This window comes from Oncorhynchus masou, chromosome 32 (genome assembly GCF_036934945.1).
Source record: "Oncorhynchus masou masou isolate Uvic2021 chromosome 32, UVic_Omas_1.1, whole genome shotgun sequence".
Classification (NCBI taxonomy): Eukaryota; Metazoa; Chordata; class Actinopteri; order Salmoniformes; family Salmonidae; genus Oncorhynchus; species Oncorhynchus masou.
The window spans coordinates 13,307,320-13,327,216 of record NC_088243.1 but is presented as its reverse complement, the minus strand read 5'-3'; the positions used below and the strand labels follow the sequence as shown (position 1 = coordinate 13,327,216).

General features: G+C 48.6%; 1 pseudogene; it reads right to left on the bottom strand.

The window, feature by feature from the left end:
* Positions 1–225: 225 nt before the first annotated feature.
* The window catches only part of LOC135525608 (tau-tubulin kinase 2-like), a 46,735-nt pseudogene continuing 27,063 nt past the window's right edge, over positions 226–19,897 (bottom strand).

The following is a 19,897-nucleotide window of genomic DNA, read 5'->3' as shown; positions in this document are numbered from 1 at the left end:
CCAGAAGCTGCTCAAAGTGCCAAGGCAAGGCACACATTATACATGAATGATAATAATAACCTAGTATTCACCACTAGTGTAGTAATGAGTACCATAAGTTTTATTAGCAGGCATCCTAATTCTCCTCAGCAGGCACCCCAATTCTCCTCAGCAGGCATCCCAATCCTCCTCTGCAGGCATCCCAATCCTCCTCTGCAGGCATCCCAATCCTCCTCAGCTGGCATCCCAATCCACCCCCCCCCCCCCCCATCCATATATTTAAGTGAATTGGATGGTTGTAAGTATGGGCAGGTTTAGGGAGGGTTGCCATCATATCTCTTACACCATTCATTTCCTATTAAGTCCAGGGAGGAAGGGTAGAGAATTGGGACACAAGGTCAGACTCCATTCTGAAGAGGAGCATACAAAGGGAATCATGGCCCAGTAACTAGTGTTCAATCACACATTTAGTTTGCCATTTAGATTCCCCAGATCAGTCAACACATTAGGCACAAGTAGGTGTGTGAGCACACACACATTTTATATGATTGTTTTAAAGGAAGGATCACTTCCTTTTCAAAAGACTGATCACTTCTATCATTGATCAATTGATTGCTTTAAATGCCTTTGAAATAAATGACACTCACTGTACATCTGAAGTCAGAGAGAGAGAGGACACATCAATCGATGATGTCATCAGTTAGTGTGTACCTGGTGTGACAAGTGTGTCAAGATGTAAATAAATAGGTTCTGTAGATAGTGTACATTTCTCTGGAGCTTCATGGCCATAAATGTAGACTTGATATACCTTACACTCCCCAGGTCAGTACAGAGGAAACAGAATAGACTGAGTCTATATTAAATTGGTGAGTGATGAATAAATGAGTGCTCATCCACTGACTGACCTAGGGTATTCTGAATGAGGGCTAAGTGTGTTCACTTCACTGATGATATGAGGGAAAACACCCCACAAGAACACCAACATCTTATACACAGCATAATGCACATAGATCATTTTCGCATTAGGTATGAACTATTAAAGTGGGCATATGAATTAGGGACTAAACAATGACCAGGGGAGGAGAGGGGGGGACAGGGGAGGAGAGGGGGGACATTATGTTCAGTATTCTCTGACAGAAGCCTCAGGTCTTCATTGATCCAGAGCAGGATCGTTTGGTCTGCATCAACATCCTGATCCCACCCTCTGTTGTGGCAATGACACTGACTCCCAGGCCATACTCGTAAAGCCTCTCACAATAAGACTACTGATCTAGGATCAGTCTAACCTTTTAGGTCATAATGAATATGATAGTACATGTAATCTTATTCATTATTACCTAAAAGGCCAAACTGATCCTAGATCAGCAGTCCTACTCTGAGACACTTGAATAAACGGGCCCAGGGGTTTGTATGGGTCAGGCTAGGACCAGGGCCAGAGCAGTGACCCACTATCTGCTGCTCAGCTTGCTGGAGCACTTCCTCTCTCTCTCCTCGCGGCTGCAGGCTTTCCACTTGAGGGCGTGGTGGTGGTGGGAGCCGGTGCGGGCCTGGCGGCAGCAGCAAATCTCCTGATGGTGGGGGTAGGAGCGCCGGGGAGGAGGGGGGACCCAGAGAAGCTGGGAGGAGAACAGGAGCGACCGAAACAAACCCCTCTGCCTCGCTCTCCCCCGCGGTGTTCGTGGCGAGAGGGGGAGGAGGAGACAGAGCGCTGTAGAGAGGAACAGCTGCGTGGGGAGGCACTGGAGCTCCGGTGGTGATGGTGGTGGGGGGAGCTGGTCAGGCTACATATGCCCATCCGGGAGCCTACAAGCTGGGCTGAGGAGTGGCCGTGGTGGGGGGAACCGCGGGCAGATCCACCACCCTGACCATGGTGCATCAGCTGGGACAGACAGGTCAGGAGGTCGGAATCCCTTGTGCTGCCCGCTCGGATCCGATAACGCTTCAGTCTTGGGTGGAGGAAGGGGGTGAGGTTTTGGGAAGATGGAGAATGAGTTTAGAACTTTAGATATACCTTTAACATGAAGATGAATGTAATTCAGTTAATGATAGTAGAGGCTCATCCCAGATCTATTGGTGCTGTCTTGCCAACCCCAAACATTGGCATGACAATGAACATAGGAGTTGGCAAGGCTGCACAAACAGACTCGGGACCAGGTTACCATGAAGGGTACCATAAACCTGTCATTAAAGCTAATCATGAAGAGTCCTATTACCTGCCCTCCGCTGCAAGCCGACTGGGTGGTCTCCCTGGGGGTGGGCGTGGAAGGTACCGTGCCGCACTCTCCTGCTCTGGGGCCGGGTTGGTAGAGTTAAAAGGGCGTGGGATCTTGCTCTTACGGAATAGGGGGCTGGAAGAGGAGGAGAGGGAGGGGGCGTCATTCCCCTGGCAGTCAGAGCGCGAGTCCAGGAACGACTCATCGGCCTTCTCAGAGCGGTCTGAGGCGGAGGACAGCTGGTCCCCGTGGGGGAGCGAGGCCACGACGGGGCCGCGGTGGGAGATAGAGGGAGAGGGGGCTGGGTGGTGGTGGGGGGCTTTCTTCTGGAGCAGCTTCTCCATGGCAGAGCCAGGAGTGGGGAGAAGGTCCAGCAGGATGGGGATACGGCTCAGCCTGCGGGAGGGGTCCTTACGGGGGCTGGGTGGCGGAGAGGGGGTGGTCAGAGCTGGGGTTTGGTCAGTGGTCTCCACCCCATCTGCCCTGTCAGGCTGGTGTTGGTCAGTGGTCTCCACCCCATCTGCCCTGTCAGGCTGGTGTTGGTCAGTGGTCTCCACCCCATCTGCCCTGTCAGGCTGGGGTTGGTCACTCTCAGGGTCTTTGAGCTCTGGAAAGGCTCCACTGCCACTGACGTCTCCCTGGCCGTTAGCTGGGGGAGAGAGATGGCCGTTTACTAGGCCTAACAGTGGGCTGTGGGGGGAGTGAGGGGAATTAGAACGTGGAGAATGAGGAGAACGGGGGGAGCGAGGAGAATGGGGGAAGTGAGAACGGGGGTAGTGAGGAGGATGGGGAGAGGTAGGAGAACGGGGGAGTGAGGAGAACGGGGGGAACGAGGAGAACGGGGGAACGAGGAGAATGGGGGGAGCGAGGAGAACGGGGGAGCGAGGAGAACGGGGGAGCGAGGAGAACGGGGGAGTGAGAACGGGGGTAGTGAGGAGGATGGGGAGAGGTAGGAGAATGGGGGGAGCGAGGAGGATGGGGAGAGGTAGGAGAACGGGGGGAGCGAGGAGAACGGGGAGAGCGAGGAGAACGGGGGAACGAGGAGAACGGGAGGAACGAGGGGAGCGAGGAGAACAGGGGGAGCGAGGAGAACGGGGGGAGCGAGGAGAACGGGAGGAACGAGGGGAGCGAGGAGAACAGGGGGAGCGAGGAGAGCGGGGGGAGCGAGGAGAATGGGGGGAGCGAGGAGAGGACGCTCGGCTTGGCACAGGGCTGTGGGCTTTGGTGTAGGTCTGGGTGTCTCGTCCGTTGATCAGGGTATCTGCCAGGAGGTCATCCAGGCTGGTGGGGCTGCCGGGCTGGCTCGGGGTGTGGCTAGGGGTGGGCAGGATGTAGATGTCAGTGGTAGCAGTATTATCCTGGGGCTGCTGGGCCTCAGCTGCTGCATCTTCTCGTCTCTCCAGCTGTAGGCCCTGTGGAGCACAGTCTGAGCCAGACGGGGACTGCTGCGCTGTCAGCTAAAGAGAGAGGGGAAAGGGAGAAAAAGGGAGAGAAGGGTGGGGGAAGCAGGAAGACACAGAGAGAGAGAGAGAGAGAGAGAGAGTGAGGGCAGGTTAACAAATAAATAGAGTCAAATTATTGCATTGTAAGAGATCATGTGAAAATATTGAATGGAGATCATAACATGTCACAGCATCATCAAGGCAATGTCAGTCAAGCTGTTAGTTGATATCAAAAAAGGGCAACAAGACAGACCTGGGTCAAATCTATTATCTGTTTGATTTAGCTTGAACTTTTGGGACTATGCCATTGTGCCTGGAATGCTTACTCAAGCACCACTCAAGTATTTGACACGTATTTAACCCAGATCTGCAACAACAACAAAAACATTCACTCAACTAATCAGGGGCTTACAAAGGAGACAGGAAGTCAGGGTCCGTAAAAAAGCAGTTCAGGTTGAGTGAAAAAGAGAGAGAACACAGGAGGAAATGAAATAACAGACAAAAGTCCCTGTCTTGCAATGAAGAAAAGTGGAATTGCAATTTCATTCACGCTCTGAATTGACTGAATTGTAAAGGAAATGACCCTAACTATTCCCCTGACATCAGGACACATGGATCTGAGCATGCTTTGTCTGTAGCACAATGGCCTGCTCTTCTCTGGAGAAAGCAGCCTGCCGGACGACAACACAACAACACCACAATTCAACACAATAACAACCATAACAACAACAACCCAACAAAACATAGCACAACTAACACACTAGCAGCAAAAGGAAACAAATAGAACAACCAAATTATTTTAAAAAGACAGTAAGTATCTAATAGCGGAGGGAATTAGGTAGGCGGTGTGTTATGGTTAAGATAGAGACGTCTGATTGGTTCGTGGCCCAGGGGTGGATTGATCAATCACCTGCTGTAGTTGGGCGCGTGTGATGCGTATAACGGAAGGGAACTTGCTGCTGGCAGCGCCCGCCGGAATAGCGGGCAGTTTCCTGCGCCCGGAGGGTGATTGGTTACGGGCAGAACCGAGGCCGGGGTGAGGAGGTGGCGGTAGGGAGGCGTGGTAGGAGGAAGAGGTGGGATGGAGGAGGTACTGGTTGTGGTGGTCGACTGAGTAGCTGCGACTCATCCCAGGGGGGTCCCTCTGGTGCAGGGGGTCCGACAGGGTGGTGAGGAGGGTCTGAGTGTGTGGGCTTGGGGAACGCAGGAGCAGGGGACTGGACATCCTGGCCAACACCTCCTCAGGCAGAGATGGAGGAGAGGTAGGGAGCTAAGAGAGGTGATGAGAGGTAAAGTTGGGGAGAGAGGACGGAGCAGGAAGAGGTAAAGTTGGGGAGGGAGGACGGAGCAGGAAGAGGTAAAGTTGGGGAGGGAGGACGGAGCAGGAAGAGGTAAAGTTGGGGAGGGAGGACGGAGCAGGAAGAAGTAAAGTTGGGGAGAGAGGACGGAGCAGGAAGAGGAAAAGTTGGGGAGGGAGGACGAAGCAGGAGGAGGTAAAGTTGGGGAGGGAGGACGGAGCAGGAGGAGGTAAAGTTGGGGAGGGAGGACGGAGCAGGAAGAGGTAAAGTTGGGGAGGGAGGACGGAGCAGGAAGAGGTAAAGTTGGGGAGGGAGGACGGAGCAGGAAGAGGTAAAGTTGGGGAGGGAGGACGGAGCAGGAAGAGGTAAAGTTGGGGAGGGAGGACGGAGCAGGAAGAGGAAAAGTTGGGGAGGGAGGACGGAGCAGGAAGAGGTAAAGTTGGGGAGGGAGGACGGAGCAGGAAGAGGTAAAGTTGGGGAGGGAGGACGGAGCAGGAGGAGGTAAAGTTGGGGAGGGAGGACGGAGCAGGAAGAGGTAAAGTTGGGGAGGGAGGACGGAGCAGGAAGAGGTAAAGTTGGGGAGGGAGGACGGAGCAGGAAGAGGTAAAGTTGGGGAGGGAGGACGGAGCAGGAAGAGGTAAAGTTGGGGAGGGAGGACGGAGCAGGAAGAGGTAAAGTTGGGGAGGGAGGACGGAGCAGGAAGAAGTAAAGTTGGGGAGAGAGGACGGAGCAGGAAGAGGAAAAGTTGGGGAGGGAGGACGAAGCAGGAGGAGGTAAAGTTGGGGAGGGAGGACGGAGCAGGAAGAGGAAAAGTTGGGGAGAGAGGACGGAGCAGGAAGAGGTAAAGTTGGGGAGGGAGGACGGAGCAGGAAGAGGTAAAGTTGGGGAGGGAGGACGGAGCAGGAAGAGGTAAAGTTGGGGAGGGAGGACGGAGCAGGAAGAGGTAAAGTTGGGGAGGGAGGACGGAGCAGGAAGAGGTAAAGTTGGGGAGGGAGGACGGAGCAGGAAGAGGTAAAGTTGGGGAGGGAGGACGGAGCAGGAAGAGGTAAAGTTGTGGAGAGAGGACGGAGCAGGAAGAGGTAAAGTCGGGGAGGGAGGACGGAGCAGGAAGAGGTAAAGTTGTGGAGAGAGGACAGAGCAGGAAGAGGTAAAGTTGTAAGAAGAGAGGACGGAGCAGGAAGAGGTAAAGTTGTAAGAAGAGAGGATGGAGCAGGATGTGGTAAAGTTGTAAGAAGAGAGGACGGAGCAGGAAGAGGTAAAGTCGGGGAGAGAGGACGGAGCAGGAAGAGGTAAAGTCGGGGAGAGGACGGAGCAGGAAGAGGTAAAGTCGGGGAGAGAGGACGGAGCAGGAAGAAGTAAAGTCGGGGAGAGAGGACAGAGCAGGAAGAGGTAAAGTCGGGGAGAGGACGGAGCAGGAAGAGGTAAAGTTGTAAGAAGAGAGGACGGAGCAGGAAGATGTAAAGTTGGGGAGAGGACGGAGTGGGATGGCGGAGGAATAGTGTGAGAAAGGGGTGGATAGATGTGGGGGTGAGAGAGGGGGAGGAGTAAAGCATATATTTAGAACTTAAAGGGAGTGGGTGTTGAGTTGGGAGGAATTCTGAGATCTCAAAACGTCTCCTTAGAGGAATCACTATCTCTTTCTTCAAATAGCACCTTTTGATAAAGGGTCAACCCAGAAAAAAAATAGACATAGCAAATGAAATTTGCAAATAAAGAGCAAATAATGCAAAACCATTGTCTGAGAAGTTTCCTTCATTTTATCAAGCTCACACAAGCAAAGAAACAAGCTTACAGACAAAAGTGATCATGATCACATTTTGCTTTAAACTACAGTAAGATGCTACTGATGATCCAGATGAATGAAGGATCCTACTGTGTCTAGTTCTGTGTTTAGGTGTAGCATCCTACTGTGTCTAGTTCTGTGTTTAGGTGTAGTATCCTACTGTGTCTAGTTCTGTGTTTAGGTGTAGCATCCTACTGTGTCTAGTTCTGTGTTTAGGTGTAGTATCCTACTGTGTCTAGTTCTGTGTAACGGTGTAGTATCCTACTGTGTCTAGTTCTGTGTTTAGGTGTAGTATCCTACTGTGTCTAGTTCTGTGTTTAGGTGTAGTATCCTACTGTGTCTAGTTCTGTGTTTAGGTGTAGCATCCTACTGTGTCTAGTTCTGTGTTTAGGTGTAGTATCCTACTGTGTCTAGTTCTGTGTTTAGGTGTAGCATCCTACTGTGTCTAGTTCTGTGTTTAGGTGTAGTATCCTACTGTGTCTAGTTCTGTGTTTAGGTGTAGCATCCTACTGTGTCTAGTTCTGTGTTTAGGTGTAGTATCCTACTGTGTCTAGTTCTGTGTTTTGGTGTAGTATCCTACTGTGTCTAGTTCTGTGTTTAGGTGTAGTATCCTACTGTGTCTAGTTCTGTGTAAAGGTGTAGCATCCTACTGTGTCTAGTTCTGTGTTTAGGTGTAGTATCCTACTGTGTCTAGTTCTGTGTTTTGGTGTAGTATCCTACTGTGTCTAGTTCTGTGTTTAGGTGTAGTATCCTACTGTGTTTAGTTCTGTGTTTAGGTGTAGTATCCTACTGTGTCTAGTTCTGTGTAAAGGTGTAGCATCCTACTGTGTCTAGTTCTGTGTAACGGTGTAGCATCCTACTGTGTCTAGTTCTGTGTTTAGGTGTAGTATCCTACTGTGTCTAGTTCTGTGTAACAGTGTAGTATCCTACTGTGTCTAGTTCTGTGTTTAGGTGTAGTATCCTACTGTGTCTAGTTCTGTGTTTAGGTGTAGTATCCTACTGTGTCTAGTTCTGTGTAACGGTGTAGTGTCCTACTGTGTCTAGTTCTGTGTAACGGTGTAGTATCCTACTGTGTCTAGTTCTGTGTAACGGTGTAGTGTCCTACTGTGTCTAGTTCTGTGTTTAGGTGTAGTATCCTACTGTGTCTAGTTCTGTGTTTAGGTGTAGCATCCTACTGTGTCTAGTTCTGTGTTTAGGTGTAGTATCCTACTGTGTCTAGTTCTGTGTTTAGGTGTAGTATCCTACTGTGTCTAGTTCTGTGTAACGGTGTAGTATCCTACTGTGTCTAGTTCTGTGTTTAGGTGTAGTATCCTACTGTGTCTAGTTCTGTGTAACGGTGTAGTATCCTACTGTGTCTAGTTCTGTGTAACGGTGTAGCATCCTACTGTGTCTAGTTCTGTGTTTAGGTGTAGCATCCTACTGTGTCTAGTTCTGTGTTTAGGTGTAGTATCCTACTGTGTCTAGTTTTGTGTTTAGGTGTAGCATCCTACTGTGTCTAGTTCTGTGTTTAGGTGTAGCATCCTACTGTGTCTAGTTCTGTGTTTAGGTGTAGTATCCTACTGTGTCTAGTTTTGTGTTTAGGTGTAGCATCCTACTGTGTCTAGTTCTGTGTTTAGGTGTAGCATCCTACTGTGTCTAGTTCTGTGTAACGGTGTAGTGTCCTACTGTGTCTAGTTCTGTGTAAAGGTGTAGTATCCTACTGTGTACATTGCATGATATGTCTTGACCTGCGTGAGCTGTGTTATGGTGAAATGTACAGTGAGGTACTGTATGTAATATTGGAGTGTTTTACAGTTAGGTATGTAAAGGTGACATGTTTTACAGTGAGGTATGTAATCTCACAGTGTTTTACAGTGAGGTATGTAATAGTGATGTGTTTTACAGTGAGGAATGTATTGGCTACATTTTTACAGTGAGGTATGTAATAGTGAAGTGTTTAACAGTTTGGTATTTTATAGTGCCGTGTTTTACAGTGAGGTATGTAATAGTGAAGTGTTTAACAGTTTGGTATTTTATAGTGCCGTGTTTTACAGTGAGGTATGTAATAGTGAAGTGTTTAACAGTTAGGTATTTTATAGTGCCGTGTTTTACAGTGAGGTATGTAATAGTGAAGTGTTTAACAGTTAGGTATTTTATAGTGCCGTGTTTTACAGTGAGGTATGTAATAGTGAAGTATTTAACAGTGAACTGTGTCATACTAGTCTGTGAGGTCCGTACCTGTGTGAGTGCTCCCTCAGCCAGGGCATCAGCAGGGCTAGAGGGGGTGACGGGGGGCAGGCTTCCCGTAGGTCCCACACTCAGTTCCAACCTGTCCACCCTGGGGGGTTGTCCGTTGGCGCCTGGATGCCCCTGGAGGTCCCACTCCCTGTCCCCATGGATCTGACCAGGACTGGGGTTCCCCGTGGACCCCTCTCCTGCCCCCAGGGGTACCTCCAGCACCTGCAGCTCCTCTTCTTCCTCCTTGGAGGGGCTGGTCGTAGCTTTATCTCCCATTCCTGTCCCTGGGGACCCGCTGGGCCTCTCCATCATCACCCACTCCCTGGAGTCCACCTTCACCTGGCCGGAGCTCAGGTTGAGGGCCACGAAGCCTCCACTGCTGGGGGCCACCTCACCCTGTTCCAGAGACCTGTGGGTGTGAGGGGAGATGGGTTTGGGTGAACAGCTGGCACCGCCACCGGATAGGAACTCCTCGTTGTTGTGCCAGACTCGGTCAGTGCCACCACGCCCTGGTCCTGTGACACCTCCACTGGGTACAGCCAGGCCCTTCTCCTGCTGCTGCCCACAGCCCTCCAGCTGATTCCCTGAGCTGGAGAGACACACCGACCGATTGAACAGGTCAGGCGATGGCAGATTATAACATAGTAGTTAGTGTACTATTGATGGTTGGTACAGTAGCACAAGCGCTGTTGTTAGCAGCATGGTTAGCAATAGCAGGGTTGAGGTCAATTGCATTGAAATTCAGTCAGTTTAGGAAGTAAACTAATTCATCATTAAAACAAACTTTTAAATGATTGTATAGGAACTTTAGTTCATCTTAATTAATATCCTGAACAAACTGAATTGCAGTAGAATCTAGTCACAGGTTGTTATGTTAGCGTAGTATGGAAGGAATAGAAGGCCAGGGGGTTAGTGGGGGTACTGACCACGCCTCCATGAACCGTTCAGGACTGGGCTTGGTCTCCAGGGTCAGCATCCTGTCCAGCTCAAAGCTGTGGATGTTACGGAGCTTCCTGAGGAGAGGACTACCACCATCCTGTCCTGACACCCCCACTATCTCAGAGTGTACCCGGACAGGGGAGCCCAGGCTGAGGTTGGCATACGGGCTCTGGAGACCCCCCTGGTTGTTGCTGTGCTCCTCCTCTGTTGCTGCCTAGTGGGGAGAGAAACGGGGGATAGAGTGATATATGGTTGAACTCAGTCATTATGGTGTGTGTGTTTCAGGGTTTCCGGCACCGGACGTTTGACCGGCAGCATTTTAATTTACTGGACATTTGAGAAATGTACCGGACCCATATGCATTGGGTGCAACGGGATGCGTCCTTCTTACTGAATTCCGATGTGCAGTTTGGAGATGTTAAAATGACTGTCCACATGTACTTTCCTTCAGCCAACGTACAGCAAAATCCCCAGCCTATGTCAATCTACTTTCTCCCATAGTAGAAAAGTTGACCTATTCTATTGGTCAGCTTGCCGTTCTGTGCGAGAAAGAAATAGCCTATTCCAAACAGACTCTGGGACAGTTATGTGATGATAGATGCCAATATCATACAACCAATAGTCCTAGGCTACATAAAAATACTTTAGAAAAGCAATGAGGCTGATGCAACAGATCAGAACCTTTAGCTCAAAATGTTGATAAACTTATTTCTTCACAACGCAGCAATGTGCACAAGGCAGTAGGCTTCACAAGTCGGTAGGCTACACAAGTCGGTAAGCTACACAAGTCGGTAGGCTACACAAGTCGGTAGGCTACACAAGGCGGTAGGCTACACAAGTCGGTAAGCTACACAAGTCGGTAGGCTACACAAGTCGGTAGGCTACACAAGTCGGTGAGCTACACAAGTCGGTAGGCTACACAAGTCGGTAGGCTACACAAGTCGGTAGGCTACACAAGTCGGTGAGCTACACAAGTCGGTAAGCTACACAAGTCGGTAGGCTACACAAGTCGGTAGGCTACACAAGTCGGTAAGCTACATAGTCGGTAAGCTACACAAGGCGGTAGGCTACACAAGTCGGTAAGCTACACAAGTCGGTAAGCTACACAGTCGGTAAGCTACACAAGTCGGTAGACTACACAAGTCGGTAAGCTACAAAAGTCGGTAAACTACACAGCCGGTAAGCTACACAAGTCGGTAAGCTACACAAGTCGGTAGGCTACACAAGTCGGTAGGCTACACAAGGCGGTAGGCTACACAAGGCGGTAGGCTACACAAGTCGGTAAGCTACACAGTCGGTGAAGCTACACAAGTCGGTAGGCTACACAAGTCGGTAAGCTACACAGTCGGTAAGCTACACAAGGCGGTAAGCTACACAAGGCGGTAGGCTACACAAGTCGGTACGCTACACAAGGCGGTAAGCTACACAAGTCTGTAAGCTACACAAGTCGGTAGGCTACACAGTCGGTAGGCTACACAAGGCGGTAGGCTACACAAGGCGGTAGACTACACAAGTTGGTAAGCTACACAAGTCGGTAAGCTACACAAGTCGGTAAGCTACACAGTCGGTAAGCTACACAAGTCGGTAAGCTACACAAGTCGGTAAGCTACACAAGTCGGTAAGCTACACAGTCGGTGAAACTACACAAGTCGGTAGGCTACACAAGTCGGTAAGCTACACAAGGCGGTAAGCTACACAAGGCGGTAGGCTACATAAGTCAGTAAGCTACACAGTCGGTAAGCTACACAAGTCGGTAAGCTACACAAGTCGGTAAGCTACACAAGTCGGTAAGCTACACAGTCGGTAGGCTACACAAGGCGGTAGGCTACACAAGGCGGTAGGCTACACAAGGCGGTAAGCTACACAGTCGGTGAAGCTACACGAGTCGGTAGGCTACACAAGTCGGTAAGCTACACATTCGGTAAGCTACACAAGGCGGTAAGCTACACAAGGCGGTAGGCTACACAAGTCGGTAAGCTACACAAGGCGGTAAGCTACACAAGTCGATAAGCTACACAAGGCGGTAGGCTACACAGTCGGTAGGCTACACAAGGCGGTAGGCTACACAAGGCGGTAAGCTACACAGTCGGTAAGCTACACAGTCGGTAAGCTACACAAGTCGGTAAGCTACACAGTCGGTAAGCTACACAGTCGGTAAGCTACACAGTCGGTGAAGCTACACAAGTCGGTAGGCTACACAGTCGGTAAACTACACAGTCGGTAAGCTACACAAGGCGGTAGGCTACACAAGTCGGTAAGCTACACAGTCGGTAAGCTACACAAGTTGGTAAGCTACACAAGTCGGTAGGCTACACAGTCGGTAGGCTACACAAGTCGGTAGGCTACACAAGTCGGTAAGCTACACAAGTCGGTAAGCTACACAAGTCGGTAAGCTCCACAAGGCGGTAGGCTCCACAAGGCGGTAGGCTATATAAGGCGGTAGGCTACACAAGGCGGTAGGCTACACAAGTCGGTAAGCTACACAGTCGGTAAGCTACACAAGTCGGTAAGCTACACAAGTCGGTAAGCTACACAGTCGGTAAGCTACACAAGTCGGTAAGCTACACAAGTCGGTAAGCTACACAGTCGGTAAGCTACACAGTCGGTAAGCTACACAGTCGGTGAAGCTACACAAGTCGGTAGGCTACACAGTCGGTAAACTACACAGTCGGTAAGCTACACAAGGCGGTAGGCTACACAAGTCGGTAAGCTACACAGTCGGTAAGCTACACAAGTTGGTAAGCTACACAAGTCGGTAGGCTACACAGTCGGTAGGCTACACAAGTCGGTAGGCTACACAAGTCGGTAAGCTACACAAGTCGGTAAGCTACACAAGTCGGTAAGCTCCACAAGGCGGTAGGCTCCACAAGGCGGTAGGCTACATAAGGCGGTAGGCTACACAAGGCGGTAGGCTACACAAGTCGGTAAGCTACACAGTCGGTAAGCTACACAAGTCGGTAAGCTACACAAGTCGGTAAGCTACACAGTCGGTAAGCTACACAAGTCGGTAAGCTACACAAGTCGGTAAGCTACACAGTCGGTAGGCTACACAAGTTGGTAAGCTACACAGTCGGTAAGCTACACAAGTCGGTAAGCTACACAGTCGGTAAGCTACACAAGTCGGTAAGCTACACAAGTCGGTAGGCTACACAAGTCGGTAAGCTACACAGTCGGTGAAGCTACACAAGTCGGTAGGCTACACAAGTCGGTAAACTACACAGTCGGTAAGCTACACAAGGCGGTAGGCTACACAAGTCGGTAAGCTACACAGTCGGTAAGCTACACAACTTGGTAAGCTACACAAGTCGGTAGTCTACACAGTCGGTAGGCTACACAAGTCGGTAGGCTACACAAGTCGGTAAGCTATACAAGTCGGTAAGCTACACAAGTCGGTAAGCTACACAAGTCGGTAAGCTACACAGTTGGTAGGCTACGTGCAAATGATCGTTCCTTAATGCAGTTAGCGGGAAAACACCATTGCCAAAAGCCCACCACACGTGACAGAGATGAAAATATCTGTTTGAAATGTCGAAAGAGGTGAGATCTAAAGAGGCAACAACTATCATGGGCTGCTGATATAACTAGGATAATGCCTTTGGCTGCTAGACAATAAAAGAAAGTTGATTTAAAAACCAAAAGAACATGAGAGAAATAGGCTTCATGGTTTCAATGGTATATGGAAGTCTTTAGAAAAATAATTTTGTCTAGGCTACTTTGAAGCCAGTAAAACTTTAAAGTTTCAAACAATTAAGTACATGTTTTCAAAATGCATACTGCCTCCAGCTCATTGCAATGTGGTGTGTGACACGCTGTAGCCTGCCTACCCCTGCCTATGCACTTGAATCGTGAATAGAAAGCACGTTTCAATTACCAGTTGAGAAATTAAAATATTTGCTATTTTTAATCGTGGCCATGAAAACTTTTTTTTTTTTACACGTGATTGCATTTAGATTTGTTGTGCAATGATTGGTCTTATAAAAGCATGTTTCACTCCAGCAGCAACGAATGAGCTGATGGAGAAGCAGTAGCAGCAGCTCTCTCACTGTCTGACAGATTTTCTACTCAAATGTAGGCTCTGTATCTGTATGCTGTGCAGGTGTGATTAATAAGATAGGCTACATAGCGACAAACAGAAACAGAAATACACTTGCCAATTTAATTCCACTAAATTATGCAAATGTGCCTATAGATCAATAAGCATGACCAGTCAAATATATTTCCATCGACTGGTGTTTCAATCAATGAATAGGCTAAAAAGCATTATTTTGCAATGGGATTTTAGCCGGGGGCAATTAGCCGGCGTAAATGTTATTTATTGGCTTTTGGGGGAGGGGTGTATAAAAGCCTATTACCGGCTAATGGAAACCCTGGTGTGTGTATGTTCTCCTCTCTACCTTCCACACAGCGGTCCTGATGCGGTTACGGTTACGGTCCAGCTCCTCCCAGACGTCAGCTTCCTGGTTGGCCCGGGGCGTGCTGGGGGATCCGGGGCGGCGGTCTGGAGGAGGGTTGTTCTCCCCGTTGTCACTAAGCTGCTCGTCCTGCAGAACATCGTCTGTGTTCTCCCTCGCCAGGTCCCCAGGGATCAGGGATGCATTGGCCATGCTGAAATTATAGAGTGAATGTTACTCTGATGTCACTAAGTTCATCCATCCATTCATCAGTTAATTAATTCACGCATTCATTCAACGGGTGGATACATTCAACCATTCATTTATTTATCCATTCATTCAACAGGTAGATTATTTCATCCATCCATCCATTCATTCATTCATTCATTCAACAGGTAGATTCATTCATCCATCCATCCATCCATCCATCCATCCATCCATCCATACATTCATTCATTCAACAGGTAGATTCATTCATCCATCCATCCATCCATCCATTCATTCATTCATTCAACAGGTAGATTAATTAATTAAATAGGTAGATTAATTAATTCATCGGGTAAACAAGTTAAAAGTGTGTGATCGTGAAATAGACAAAAATCCCCTGAACAGTCAGTGGACCTTTAAACAGTTCATCCAAGATTCCCAGTCTCTATCTGTGTGTGTGTGTGTTCCCAGTCTCTTACCCCATGTGTGCTGGGGTGAGTCGTGTGTGGTGCTGTGGTGTGGTGGCTGTAGCGTTGATGGTCAGAGTACCATCAGACCCAGTCCTCTCCCAGTCATACGGGTCATTCTCCACCACATTGTAGGTCTTCATACTGTTGTCAAACACTGACAACAGCAGCTACAACACAACAGAAAGTCACATGATGTCATATCCTGACAGCTTGTACAACATCACTGACTGTCTGACTGATGGGTACTTAGTACTCCAGAAAGAGGCCTCAGACATTCATACAGTCATGCAGACAATCAGTCGGTCTGAAAACATACACTACATACACACACGTCCTGGGAATTACCGTATATTGACACAGGGAACTGTAACAAAATGCTTAGTTCTAACTGTTAAAACATAGAGATACTGTATACACACATCGAGTAGGTAAAGGGAGAGAGATCTGCCATCTTACCTGATAGTCTGGTTTGGTGAAGTAGTCCAGGTTAGAGATGTGATCCAGGAAGACAGTAAACTCAGCAGGCAGGTGTTTCAGCATGAGCCGGTGGTCATAGGTGTCCTTCAGCTTCCCTACATGCTCCTGGGGAGGGAGGGAGAGAGATGGAGAGAGAGGTGTTTCAGCATGAGCCGGTGGTCATAGGTGTCCTTCAGCTTCCCTACATGCTCCTGGGGAGGGAGGGAGGGAGAGAGATGGAGAGAGAGGTGTTTCAGCATGAGCCTGTGGTCATAGGTGTCCTTCAGCTTCCCTACATGCTCCTGGGGAGGGAGGGAGGGAAGGAGGGAGAGAGATGGAGAGAGAGGTGTTTCAGCATGAGCCTGTGGTCATAGGTGTCCTTCAGCTTCCCTGCATGGTCCTGGGGAGGGAGGGAGAGATGGAGAGAGAGGTGTTTCAGCATGAGCCTGTGGTCATAGGTGTCCTTCAGCTTCCCTACATGGTCCTGGGGAGGGAGGGAGAGAGATGGAGAGAGAGGTGTTTCAGCATGAGCCTGTGGTCATAGGTGTCCTTCAGCTTCCCTACATGCTCCTGGGGAGGGAGGGAGATGGAGAGAGAGGTGTTTCAGCATGAGCCTGTGGTCATAGGTGTCCTTCAGCTTCCCTGCATGGTCCTGGGGAGGGAGGGAGAGAGATGGAGAGAGAGGTGTTTCAGCATGAGCCTGTGGTCATAGGTGTCCTTCAGCTTCCCTACATGCTCCTGGGGAGGGAGGGAGAGAGATGGAGAGAGAGGTGTTTCAGCATGAGCCTGTGGTCATAGGTATCCTTCAGCTTCCCTACATGCTCCTGGGGAGGGAGGGAGAGAGATGGAGAGAGAGGTGTTTCAGCATGAGCCTGTGGTCATAGGTGTCCTTCAGCTTCCCTACATGCTCCTGGGGAGGGTTCACACATGTTGTTATGGAAGTATGGCTCAGTTGGTAGAGCATGGCGCCATTAACGGCAGGATTGTGTGTTTGATTCCCGTGGCCTCCTTTACATTAAATGTATGCACGCGTTACAGTCGTAAGTCACTTTGGATAAAAGCAACTGCTAAAAGGTATATCCACTGAGTGCAAAACAGTATGAAGTTTACTTGCTCTTTCCATGACGTAGGTGAAATCTATGATCCCATATTAATGTCACTTATTCAATTCACTTCAATCAGTGTAGATGAAGGGGAGGAGACAGGATAAAGAATGATTTTTAAGCCTTGAGACAATTGAGATTTAAGTAACAAAAGATTGAAGTACCTTTCAACAGGGTATGGTAGTAGGTGCCAGGCGCACCGGTTTGCGTGAAGAACTGCAACGTTGCTGGGTTTTTCCATGTGTGTATCAAGAATGGTCCAGCACCCAAAAGACATCCAGCCAATTTGACACAACTGTGGAAGGCATTGTAGTCTACATGGGCCAGCATCCTTGTGGAATGCTTTCAACACATTGTAGAGTCCATGTCCAGACTAATTGAGGCTGTTCTGAGGGCATCTCAATATTTGGAAGGCGTTCCTAATGTCTGGTATACTCCGAGTATATTATAACTATTTTTGATGTACTCTCGTGCATGAGTACATTCATATGCAGCGACGTCAGAGCTGTGACATGTTAGTGAGTTAGTATGTCAGTTTCAAGTCAAGTTAGCCAAAGATAATGTTACCATTACGAGGCATGTACCTAGCTAACGTTACCATTACGAGTCATGTACCTAGCTAACATTACGAGTCATGTACCTAGCTAACGTTACCATTACGAGTCATGTATCTAGCTAACGTTAGCATTACGAGGCATGTACCTAACTAACGTTACCATTACGAGTCATGTACCTAGCTAACATTAGCATTACGAGTCATGTACCTAGCTAACGTTAGCATTACGAGTAATGTACCTAACTAACGTTACCATTACGAGTCATGTACCTAGCTAACATTACCATTACGAGTCAAGTACCTAGTTATTGTTAGCATTACGGGTCATGTACCTAGCTAACGTTAGCATTACGAGTCATGTACCTAACTAACGTTACCAATTCAAGTCATGTATCTAGCTAACGTTACCATTACGAGTCATGTACCTGACTAACGTTAGCATTACGAGTCATGTACCTAACTAACGTTACCAATTCAAGTCATGTATCTAGCTAACATTAGCATTACGAGTCATGTACCTGACTAACATTACCATTACGAGTCATGTACCTAACTAACGTTACCATTACGAGTCATGTACCTAACTAACGTTACCATTACGAGTCATGTATCTGACTAACATTACCATTACGAGTCATGTACCTGACTAACGTTAGCATTACGAGTCATGTACCTAACTAACGTTACCAATTCAAGTCATGTATCTAGCTAATGTTACCATTACGAGTCATGTACCTGACTAACATTACCATTACGAGTCACGTACCTAACTAACGTTACCATTACGAGTCATGTACCTCACTAACGTTACCATTACGAGTCATGTACCTAACTAACGTTACCATTACGAGTCATGTACCTGACTAACATTACCATTACGAGTCATGTACCTAGCTAACGTTACCATTACGAGTCATGTACCTAACTAACATTACCATTACGAGTCATGTACCTGACTAACGTTACCATTACGAGTCATGTACCTAGCTAACGTTAGCATTTCAAGTCATGTACCTAGCTAACGTTACCCTTACGAGTCATGTACCTAGCTAACGTTACCATTACGAGTCATGTACCTAGCTAACGTTAGCATTACGAGTCATGTACCTGACTAACGTTACCATTACGAGTCATGTACCTAACTAACGTTACCATTACGAGTCATGTACCTAGCTAATGTTACCATTATGAGTCATGTACCTGACTAACATTACCATTACGAGTCATGTACCTAACTAACATTACCATTACGAGTCATGTACCTGACTAACGTTACCATTACGAGTCATGTACCTAACTAACATTACCATTACGAGTCATGTACCTGACTAACATTACCATTACGATTTATGTACCTAACTAACATTACCATTACGAGTCATGTACCTGACTAACGTTACCATTACGAGTCATGTACCTACATATCCTGACTCGTTTGACTGAGTCTGCTGATTGGTTGGTGTACAGGAAGGGAAATTCAGACAAGATTCTTACCTTGTCTTTGATCTTTCTCCATGGCAACTGTCCAACCATGAACTCCACCAGCATGTAGAAGAGGGACCACAGGTCATCATGCCGACCCATCTCCTTGTTCTTGTGTGCGTTGACGGACGCATAGCGGACTGTGCCTCTGAACCCTGCTACTGGCCGAGGCTGGGGGAGAGAGAGAGACTTCACATCATGCTGCTGTACGACTAACAAGATAGAACCTTACACGACAATAGCACACAAACAGACATGACCAGTTTCCAGGACAGAGATCGAAGCCTATACCCAGACTAAAAAAGCTATTTCAATTTAGATTCACCATTAAGCAAGCTTTTTAGTCTAGGACTAAGCTTAATACCGGGAAACCGGAACACAGTGTCTAACCACACATGTGGACAGACACTTACCGGTCGGACCTCTTGGCAGGAGTTAGTGAACTGGCGTGCCAGGCCAAAGTCCAGCATGTAGCAGGTCCTACAGGTACTGGGGAACCGGCCCATGGCAAAGTTGGACTAGGAGAGAGAGACGGTGAAGAAGAAGAAGAGAGATAGAGATAAAGAAAAAAAAGAGAGGAAGGATTTTAATAGCAACTATCATAGTCTGATTCTTGTCACTTTCACAGAAAGAAAATGTCAAATTACTGATGATGATGATCTCTTCATTCCAAAAAGATATAGTCTCTAAGCACATACACACTCCACCCTCACACACACACTCTCCACCCTCACACACATACACACTCCACCCTCACACACACACACGCACACACCCTCACACACACACGCGCACACACACTCTCCACCCTCACACACACACTCTCCACCCTCACACACACACACACTCCACCCTCACACACACTCCACCCTCACACACACACACGCACACACTCTCCACCCTCACACACACACTCTCCACCCTCGCACACACACACACTCCACCCTCACACACACACACACACACACTCTCCACCCTCACACACACACTCTCCACCCTCACACACACACACACTCCACCCTCACACTCACACACACTCCACCCTCACACACACACACTCCACCCTCACACACACACACACTCCACCCTCACACACACACACGCACACACTCTCCACCCTCACACACACACTCTCCACCCTCACACACACACACACTCCACCCTCACACACACACTCTCCACCCTCACACACACACTCTCCACCCTCACACACACACACACTCCACCCTCACACACACACACACACACACTCTCCACCCTCACACACACACTCTCCACCCTCACACACATACACACTCCACCCTCACACACACACGCGCACACACTCTCCACCCTCACACACACACTCTCCACCCTCACAC